This window comes from Catharus ustulatus, chromosome 16 (assembly GCF_009819885.2).
Source record: "Catharus ustulatus isolate bCatUst1 chromosome 16, bCatUst1.pri.v2, whole genome shotgun sequence".
NCBI lineage: Eukaryota > Metazoa > Chordata > Aves > Passeriformes > Turdidae > Catharus > Catharus ustulatus.
Genome location: NC_046236.1, coordinates 11457480 through 11465390, shown reverse-complemented (window position 1 = coordinate 11465390; position 7911 = coordinate 11457480).

Sequence of the window (7911 nt, the reverse complement as noted above, 5' to 3'; positions counted from 1 at the left end):
TCACCCGTTTGTTCTCATGTCATTTGTCTCTATTCCTCTAGTGCTCCACTTGTTAGTAGAGAAACACTGTAGTATAGTAAAGACAGACATCCTGGAGGAATTTTATCTATAACTCCTTGCTGGTGGCAGGGACAGTTGTGGCCTCATAGGTGGCTGGGTGGGGAAATACTATCTGTTCTTGCACTTGAGGAATACCACAGCTGAGCACTTTTGCTAGTGTGTCAAAATATGAATGAATGTCCAGCTGGCTTTGCAAAGAAATGGAGAAGGAAAGGGGGAGAACTGAACCTCCCATCAACTCTAAGTAGCCTTGTCTTTAAATAGAGATTAGAGCCATCAGTTATGGATGCAACATGCTCTTTTCCTCAGCAGCATCTGCTTCGCATCCAGAGCCACTACTGTGGCAATTAGCTCCTTATAAATTATGTGGAGGAGCAGCTGAAGGAGATCAAGTCAGTGGAATGGGTTTCCTGAGGGGCTCAGTGACAGCAGGATTAACGCCTGTCCAAGGGGAGCCAGTAATCTCACTGGGAACCCTTACCTTACTCCCTTATCACACATCATTAAAGCACTGCTCAGTTTGTCAGAGCAGGGAGGTAGTTCTCTTGGTGCTGCTGAGGGCCTAGAGCAGCTGGGAACTTGTGGGACTTCCTGGAAAAGGGATTTTAAGGACTTTGAGTCAAGGAGCAAGGAAGATTTCTCAAGACTGTTATGCAAAGACAGTGAGTCAAACACAATAGTGGGGCTTTGGTGAAGATCTTCTGCAGCTGGGGCTTTCCAGAAATTCCACTCTGGGACTGCAACTAGAAACATTTACAGACAAAACTAAACAATGTGGTTGGTCCCAGATTGTCCTGTGTCTGTTTTGCAATGGCTGTGGTGAGCAGACCTGTTCCAGGATGCCTTGGTCACAGGAGCAGGGCACGCTTGGATGTTGGCAGAGCTACTTCATGATCCCTCAGTCCAGAGCAGACAGGCTTTACTGAGCTCTGTGGAAAGATATGTGTCTGGGAAGGTGCAAAGAGCATCTCTTCAGCAGCAGCAGCAATCACCTTTTGGGAGATCAGGAAATGAAGTCAAATAAAGATGATGTGGGTGGAAGTTACTCTGCAGAACTGACACTTCCCATAGGTCTCCCAGTACAAAAATCATAATCTGTGATTTGTTGATCTCTCCTTTTTGCTTTGTTGAAGGTTCTCACAATGCATTTTCTCTGCTGCCATCCTCTGCTTGGGCCCGGTGGAGCTAAGCAGGTTGCCTTAGCTTGAAGCACATCATCAAAGCCAGATCAGTGCAGAAAACAGGGCTGTCAGAGGATGCCTGGCTGTGTGGAGACAGCTCAGGGCAGGAGCCCATCCCTGCTGTCAGGGAAGGCAGCTGTGACAGCTCTCAAATGGCTGGTGACAGTGGTACTGATGCCCTGACACTTGCCTGCCTGTAATCTGTGCTCTGTAACTTCCATCTCTGCCTGGCTGAGCACCTCCTCTCCTCCCATCCCGGCTGAGCTGACAATGTCACCCTTCACAGCTCTCCTGGGCTCCTCCTGGGGCTGGGGTCGTCTTCTGTGTCTCCAAGAGCTTGTGCCTTGTTCAGAAGGGGAGTGGTAAGGAGTTTGCAGGTCTTTTCTGGCCAAGCCCATGGGGCCCCATGACTCATCCAGTGCTAAGGCACTGCTCCTCTCTGCCTTACAGGCAGCACATCCCCAGCTGGTGCAAAATGCTTGTTTAGACACTTTTCTACCATCATTTCCTGCAGTCAAGTGCTTTCTAAAGAGAATTGGGCTGCCAGAGCTGGTGTCTGGGGCTGGGACATGTGCTTAACACTGGCTTATGGGGAGGCTTTTTGTCTTAGATACACTGGGAATGATGGGGAAGAGAAAACTGGCCAGAGGTTTGTTTCTCACCCTGTGGCTGCACCCATCTCAGGGCAACCATGCACGATTCACCTTCATTGCTTGGCTGGCCACAAGTGGGCATCTCTAACCTGGCCATACCATGCACCTGCCAGGCCCTGTGTGGCTGGAATTGTGGCCCCTCACATGTACCAATGTTGTGGAGGTTTGTGGCTTTTTGACACAGCTCTGAGCAAGGTTGTGCATCCCAGGAAGTGTGAGGGGTATCCTGGAGCAGCATGTAAATTTGATGATGAGCAGGGCATGACTAACCAGGGAGATGCCTGCCTGTTCCTGACTCTGTGGCTGCTGCCCCTGGGACATGCTTGGCACTGGGGAGCTGGACAAGTCCCACCACTGAGCTCAGAGGAAAATCTGCCTAACCTGCTGCACCCACAGGGGAAGTGCAGGGAGAGGTGTGCAGGTAACAGCCACCAGCTGGGATTCCATGGCTAAGGGCTGATGTTGTGCCAGCCATGAGAAATGAGAAAGGGTAAAGAGAAACCTCACCTTGCAAGGAGCAGCAGGCAAGAAGTCTTGTGCAAAATAAAAAAGGAGAGGAAAACTCTGTCTCCATTACCTCGTGTCTGTGAGTGTAGTCTATTCCCAGGACTTCTCCCTGGGGCCCTGCTTCCTCCAGCCAACCTCATCCGTGACCTCCATCAGTGACAAATGCAATCCTGGCCCTGCCTGCCCTCAATTAACTTCCTTCTGGCCATACCACAGTTCAGGACAGTGTGGTTCACACTTAACTCGAGGACTTGTTTGCTAAAAGCTAAAAATTGTAAGATTTTTGTTAACTTTAGGAGTGTCAAAGCCAGCTCCACGCCAGCTAAATAGCCTGGCTGCTGTAGGGGTAGCATTTGCCTGAGGTGAACTGTCCTCTGTGTTGCCTGTCCTTGTATTTAGATAATCTACCCCTAAAGTAGCAAATTGTAGAGCTTGAAATTTCCCATCATTTTAAAATCAGAAGACCTCTATAATAACATATCTGCCTGTCCCCTGTTGCTGGTGGTGTTTAGTATCAGCCTGTTGCAGGAACACCGTCTCTAACACAAGAAGATATTGGCAAAAAATGTCAAGACCCCCAGCGACAATTAAAAAATTAATTAAGCTACAGTAACCCAGTCATTGCTGGGTAATTATTAAGCTGTAAGAAATGCTAATTGTCTTATTAGCATTAAGCAATTATGCAAATAATGGAAAACATACCATAAAAGTAGTAAAATTACCTCCCTTTCTCTTTTTTTTTTTTTTTTAACCAATAATGATATTCAAAATCTAAAGTGATGCATATGGTTTTACTGTCTCTTTGGAGAGGAGTCAGACCTCTAAGGGTGCTCAGCTCTTTTGGGGCATTCCAGAACACATCTGCCATGAGTTCTCTTGCAGAGCTTGTGGTGCCCCACACCAGGCCATGCCCTGGTTCTGCACCAACACAGGGACACAGGGTGCCAGTGGCTGTGAGGACAGAGTGGCCACACTGCTATGCCAGGACTGGAGAGTCCCAGTTTTATACTGTCATAGATGTTCTTGGAGAGTCCCTGTTCTCCCCAGAACAAAGCACATAAGTGCTTCAGGTTTGGTCTGGGTGAAAACAAAGCAATTTGTAGTTTTTCTGTCAATTCAGTGCAAAACTGGAAAGTTCTGGCCTTTAGAGTTACTCTGCCTCAAGGATTTTATTCCTATTAAGTTCATAACCTGAGGTAAGAGCTGGCTTCTTTTCCAAGTGAGGTTCCATCTGGATTTCAGGGTTTGGAAATAAGCTGAATGATGAGCAGGTATTTTTGTGTTCCTTGAAACAAGAATGAGAACCTCACTTACCCTCACTACCAGGAAAAGGAAACTTCACTTGCTCATGTCTACAATGGGCCTGGAAAACACGAAGCACTTGTTTGCTTCAGCACGTTCACACTGTTAATCACTAACAAATTTTATTGGTTTTACAGGCTTTAAATTCTGTTTTACTGATAAGACACAGCATTTCAAGGTGCCCAAGCCAGTTCCTGCTCCAGGGTGTGTCCTGGTCCCAAAGGCAGTGCCTTGATAAACCTGGGGTCACTTCACCCAGTTGCATGATCCCAACAGGTTTTGGTCTGCAAAACACACCTTTGCTTTCTCCTTCTGATAAGAATGGGGTTGTTTGCAGCTGCTGGAGGACCAGAGAGAGTGTTCTGCCTTGGCAGTGCAAAGACTGGGGATCACCATCATCTGTTTCTTCTCCTTTATTTAACCTTATGAAATAAATACCACCCCCAACCCTCTTGGAGAGCTCTTTTCAGCTCCCTGGGACTGGTGGCCCACCAAGCTGCTGTTTATGAGTTTCATTTTCATTTTGTTCTTTTTTCCTTTCACCTTTTCATTTTTCCTATCACCTGGTATATAAGATGCAGGATTTGAACAATCTCTTGTATTTGTTGCCTGGAAATAACTTTTGGAAATCACCCTCTAGCCTGTCCCTCATTTCACTGTACTGGGGGACAGAAAAGCCAGCAGGACATCTGGCTGGTGGGTAGGAGGGACAAAGGAGAGAGACTTCTTTCTGTTTTGATGTGATATTTTATCATACCTAGGTGATAGGACACTCTTTGTTCTGATGCTCACTAGTTTTGGTCCTTTGAGATTTTAGGATAATGAGTTCACCATTTATGAGCTTCTCAGAGGTATGTGTTGCAGAGAGATTTACCAAAGTGCCTTTTCCTGTAACTTCATGTTTCACTTTCATCTTCTTGGAAGAATGGAAGAAGTGGAAATTCTTGTTCAGACTTGAATTTCATAATAACTTTTTTTCTGCTACTTTTGCAGGTCAAACTAGTCAGACTCTGAGGGGAGGCAGGTATCATGTGGAAGCATTTCTGCGTGAGTAGCTGCAAAATTATTGGGGCTTTCTTTTCACTGTTTGGGGCCTTTCCATCTCTGTGGAGTCAGCCTGGCTGCCTTCTGGGAAGAGAGAGCTGATGAGGCATGTTACTGATGAGATGAATGCTTTTTCCTTCTTGTTTTAAATCCCTCAGTTTAATTCAAGCCATTGGCACGGGGATGTATGAGAGCTCTTGGCTACAACACACACTTCCTATTGTTGGGAGGGAACAGCCCTGCACACAGCCTGCAGCAAAATTATGAAGTAGCTCAATTTGATCAGCTGATTTCTCACAATAGTTAAAAGATACGATTTTTTTCTATGATGTTATGCTCTCTTATGAGAAAAAAAAAGCATCACTTGATTCTCAGCTTCATGATGCCCCACATTTCCTGATACGAGGAATCAGCCCTTCCTCCCCTCATGTCTTCAAGCTGGCAAATGTTGGGTGGGAGTCAGATGTTCAAGTTTTTTCTCTACTAATGGTAAAATCCATTGATAGCTGCATATGGGAACCAGGATAAATTTAAGAGGTGATGGCAGAGTAATCCCCACTAGTCATAGTCATAGCAACTGTCAGGAAGCACTCAGTGCAGTCTGGTATCTAAGAAGAGAATTGAAAAGGACTGAGGAAGAGAAAGAAGAGTGTCTAAAAGTAAAGAATAAATCAGTCCATGTCTGTGGATTGCTGCTCCAACAAGCTTCCAAACACACCTTGGGAAGGGAGCTAGGGGAACAGGCACTGTGCTGCAGGACACACTTTGCTCCATGATCCAGCTGTGTATCACAGGTGGGAAACCTCACCCCGCAGCTCTGGGAAAAGCTCAGTGAGCAGGGGCAAAGTCTGCAAAACAGGATAAGGACCTGTAAGGCTCCCTTGTAGGAAAAGATGTAGAAAGGAGAGGTACAATCCAGAGTAAGGATTTGTAAGCATCATCCCCTGAGGAACATCCTGGGAGAACAGCAGCTGTGGTAATAGGCAGCTCTGCTCCCTTCCTGCCCCGTTCCTCTCTCAGTGTGTGTTAGTTTACCTGTTGGTACATTAAAGACTCATCATAGCTCCAAACTCCCACAGAGCTCTCCTTAATCACCAGCTAACACTGCACAAGCCTCTGCTGCCTGTGCTTTGGAAAGCCATTACTGGGCCAGCAGTAATACCCTTGCTGTATTAGCAAACTCCTTCAGCAATGTCATTTTAATCACCTTAGTGGATAATGTGGACCTGATTCTCCTGGTGAACCAAGGGCTAGATCCCCAGACTAACCCTGTCTTGGGATGCACAGCTTGCAGCCAGCCACTAATAGTTTGTTCTGGTGTCTGCAAGCCTGGATTTGTGGTGTGACATCCTGGTGAAAAACAGGGAGGGATGAGGTGAAACATGGTGGCCTGTGATACACAGGAAATCCCAGCTGCTCTGAGCCCAGCCTGGCTTTCCACTCCGTGGGTCTGTGTCCCCTGCCACCCAGCCCCATCTGCCCCTTCCCAAAGCATGAGGTAATGAGAAGGGACTAACTGCATTGACTCATTAAGCTGGGTTTGTTAGAAGACAGATTGTCATGTTAAACAAATATATTTTAAAATAACTAAGTCTCATTCCCTGGACCCTGCCCCATCTGGGCCATTAAATCTGGAAGGGGTAAGTACAGCTGTGTCAAAGCTACACTCAGGAGCTGATTTTCACTGTTTGTATGACTGACAACTGGCAACCACTCCATTTCCAAACCTCATTTCCTTCTCCTTGTTTCCCAGTGCTGCACTGTATCTATTGGAAGCACAGCAGGGGATGCACACTGCTAAACAGGAACTCCACAGACACATTTCCTAAACCCAGCGCTTCCTCTTTATTTCTCACCAAGCACTAAGGTACCTGAGGATGGGAAGGGCTGCTCATTGTTAGCCAGGCTTTCTATAAATCACACAATTTTATCAAAGGAGTTGTAGAAATGTGGGCTCCAGCAAGTGTCTTTTTTGAGGGAAGTGAGGAGTGAAAATCCAACTTTGAGTTAATCCAGCATTTCTTTTGATCGGTCCCTTGGTAGCCTGATTAATTTTGAGTGCAGATGTTTCTGCTTTCCATCACAGAATACACCCAGGACCTGGGAGCAGCCTCACAGTGCCGTATTTCCTCCTCACCACACCACTCTTGTTATGGTTATGCAGCAACATATGCTAAGGCCTTATTACAAGGGATTCCTATAAATGGCATAAAGGATTAATAATGTATTTATAACACAACTTTGTTTTAGTATAAAGTGATCTATAAATTTGTAATAAATGTTTTATAATGTTTTTGTAGCCTGTTATAAATGATAAATGGGAGACTATAGATGCCACATCAAATATTCATGCTGTATTGTGTGCATTATTATGCCATTACTGTTCAGGAAACCATTAATAATAAAGTGAATGGAGATGTAAAAGTTGCTGACATGCCCAGCAAGCCATTTATAATGAAATGTATAATCCTTACCATAAAGTAAATACATTGGCCAGTGATTGTTGATGAAATGGAAACACTCTGAATTATTTGTGAGGTATTTATATATTAATGTATATTATCCATATCATGTCACAGAAATACCGTTAATATATTATATGTATTATTGATTATTTTTACCTAATTTATAGGCAGCAGTTTAAGTGTTACCTTGTCTCTTCTCGTGTTTTGCCAGCTGCATGATGTCTGGTGAGTTATTTTATGGGCTGTGTGTGCTGCGGGGCAGCTGTTGCGAGCTGGCCACGGCAGCGCTGGAGCGAGCCCAGCGGGGCAGGACGGCAGCGGGGCCCCTTCCTGCCCTGCCCTGCCCAGGGAGGGACGGCGAGGAGCCCTCGGTCTGTTCCAGCCCAAAGATTCCGTGATTTCATGACACTGCGCTGCCCCAGCAGGGACAGAGCCCTGCTCCCGGCTGGGCTCCCTCCCTCGCCACGGCGAGACCAGCTTCTGGGCCGGTTCTGGGCCGGTTCTGGGCACGTTCTGGGCTGTTCTGGGCACATTCTGGGCCGGTTTTGGGCACGTTCTGGGCACGTTCTGGGCCGGTTCTGGGCACGTTCTGGGCACATTCTGGGCCGGTTTTGGGCACGTTCTGGGCTCATTCTGGCCCGGTTCTGGGCACATCCTGGGCCCGTTCTGGGCCGGTTCTGCGGCCGTTCTGGGCCGGCT